Here is a 3,235-nt window from a genome sequence, read left to right as displayed (position 1 = left end):
AAGAGTGTAAGTAAACAGAGATCTTCTAAAGGTACTCCTCTAAGTATTGCTGAGCTATGTGGATCAGTTAGAGGATTGGCAAAATAGTAAAGGACTGGGATTTCTATTATTTTGTGCATTGAAAATTCTTATTTAACTCAGCTGACACTGAAGTCAGTTCAGGGAGAATAAAAGGGATGAAAAAGTCACCATTAAATAGATAAAAGTTTGAACTTTTTTTAAGAGAAAAAGAACATTGATTTTTCCTGGAATGAGGATATGCCAGAGGGCTGTCTTGCCATTCAGACAGACCTCGACAGACTGAAGAAATGGGCTGACACGAACCTCATGGAGTTCAACAAAGAGAAGCACAAAGTCCTGCACCTGGGGAGGAACTACCCCATGCACCAGTACATACTGGGGGACAACTGGCTGCAAGGCAGCTTTGTGCAGAAGACCCTGGGAGGCCTGGTAGACACCAAGTCGAACATGAGCAAGCAACATGCCCTTTCAGCAAAGAAGGTGCCAAGGACACCTTGGGCTGCAATTAAAAGCAGCCTCAGCACCGGGGAGGCCACAGCTGGAGTGTGCTGTATGCAGGCTTGGCTTTCCAGTACGAGAGACACTGACATAATGGAGGAAGCTCAGTGAAGGGCCATGAAGATGGTTAAGGGCTTGACACATCTCTCCTATGAGGAACGGCTGAAAAAGCAGAGACTGTTCAGCGTGAAGAAGGCTCGAGGAGGGGAATCTCATCAACGTGTACAGATTGTACGTAATGGGAGCGTGAAAAAAAGATCACTTTTCAGGGTACCCAGCAAAAGGACAAGGGAGAATGGGCACTGACTGAAACACAGGAAATTCTGTCTAAACATCAGAAAAACACTTTTTTTACTGTGAAAGTGGTCTGACACTGTAACGGGTTGTCCAGGAAAGTTTTGGAGTGTCTATCAAAACTCAAGCCACATGCGCTAGTTGACCCCACTCTAAGTAGGGGGTGGGACTAGATGATTCCAGAAAGCTTTCCAACCTCAAATAGTCTTGTGGTTTTGTGATTTTCTAGTCACACTCTTGTACAATATGAAAACCTTTCCTAACTGATCTCCCTTGTTGGTCACTGATCCAGGCTCTAGAAGCCTGGATCAGTGACAAAGCTGAGGGTACAGACGGTTAAAAGCATAGTTTGGGGGAGTTTATATCTCTGTACGGTCTCCCAGGCAATATCTGGTGCAGTTGCCAAAGAAATGCTCAAATTTCTTCATTCATCTTTGTTAGTTTATAAAAAGCAAATGTACATCTGGAATATAGTCTGCAGGTCATAAAACTGCATGAGATTGACACTTTCTGAACTAATCAGCTGGAAATGCATTTTTACAAGCCTCTCTGCTAACATCAATCAGAGAAAGAATCTCATTTTCACCAGCCAAGGTACAGGGATATGCTGTTTGTTATTTTTCTGTGGAGTTTATCAGTAACTTGCCCAGGCGAGTGACGGATGGTTATGAATCTGGCTCCTTATAACTTGAGAAAACATTTTTCATTCTTTCTCTGTACTTATGTGGCTAGAGCTATCTAGTACCACTAAGTTGAGTACTCTATTCCACTGTGTGAAGCAGAGTAAAATTTCCTTTCCAGAATGGCTCTGCAAAATTATTGATGAATTTGTTTAGCCTGAAAAATATGAGGCTTAGCTCAACACTAGCTTATCAGTTCTATCACTCAAATATGATAGTGAAATTATAAAGAAAACAGAAACTCCTACAGACAGCTGGACAATCATTATGAGTCTCAGAAGGCTATTTATATTTTTTAATGGAAGTGGTTATTCTATATACAGAAGACGTAACGACTACATCATTGTTTTCTTCCTCGAAAGCTAAATTCTAGCTGTAAAAATCTTGACTAATGTTATTTTTCCTGTTGTTGCAAAATGCACAGAATTGCCATGGAGCATGATAGGGTTGCTTGGAGAGAATAAAATCACCAAAACATTAAATGAGAGGAGTCAAGACAGAGATAAGATATATCAGCGAGCATGTTTGCTTTTGAATGGAATTTAATGGGTATATATAAAACTGATGGAAGGAAGAAAACTAGAGGGACAAAATAAGCCCTGGGCACAAGTTCTGCCCAGTGTCAAGGGGAGATCGTGGCCAAGGACTTACAGAAATCACACTGTTGCCAAATAAGTGATTATATATTTAGGTGACAGAAAATCTGCATGAAGTGAAATTCACTGCCTACATAGGACGAATACAGTTTTGGAGTTATGATCCTGGTCATCCCACCAGGATGGTTTTGGTGGCTGTGGCACACTAAGGCAAGAGGCTAGAAAGGACAGAAAACTGTATTAAGAAACCTCAGTTATCCTAACATAGCTCAATTTTACAACAGGCTATAACGAACAGACTCAATTATAGACACCAAAAATGACTGCCTGCAGGAGCAGCTGGTTGGAAAAGCCACAAAAGCAGAAAGAGAGCATGATTTATTCCTAAGCAGTGCACAAGGACCTTGTTCAGTGTTACTACTGCAGTATCTCTATAAGCATACTTACAACGTACTCAAATTCAACACTCCTGTTGGAGTGAAGAAGCCTAAAATATAAAGTGTTGGGCTCTAAATGAGCTGTCACTCCAGAAGGAAATTGTGGAGTCACCGTGGATAAATACTATGGATATATCAACCCAGCACTCTCCACAAACCATAGATGCAAACAAAAAGGTGAAGAATAATGGGAAGTGTTGGAGCGCAAACCAGAGAACATGACCACGCCACTGTATCAGTCCTAATTCAAGCACAAAGCTCCTGTAATTTCCTGAGTTTGGGTTATCTTTGTACTTAGTACCCCTCTGACATTCAGAACATTCTGTGGCAGTAATTTCCTACTTTAATTAGCAGTCTACTAGCATACCAAAGAAAATACAAGTTCACAGTTATCCTATTACATTCTTTTGCTAAGCATTTCCCACTATGCAAGTCATCTTTAAGGAGGAAGGAAATGATCTGCAAGACTCTCAGAAATCTACATTAAAAGGCAGATGAGTAATAATCATCCCATCATATGTCAATGGTATCGAGAAGGGAAAATGATCAAGTATGCCTTGATGTCATTAGCATTTCCTATGGAGAATATTCCCATGGAGGTCCTTGGGATGCTCATGTTCACAGAATTTGAACAGTCAGTCCCAGAAAGAGCTAAGAATCAAAGAAACAGCAGACATTGTTATTAATTAATTACATTAATATATTTATT

Source organism: Nestor notabilis, unplaced genomic scaffold (assembly GCF_000696875.1).
Source record: "Nestor notabilis isolate BGI_N333 unplaced genomic scaffold, ASM69687v1 scaffold33380, whole genome shotgun sequence".
Lineage (NCBI taxonomy): Eukaryota > Metazoa > Chordata > Aves > Psittaciformes > Psittacidae > Nestor > Nestor notabilis.
This window is presented reverse-complemented; position numbering follows the sequence as displayed.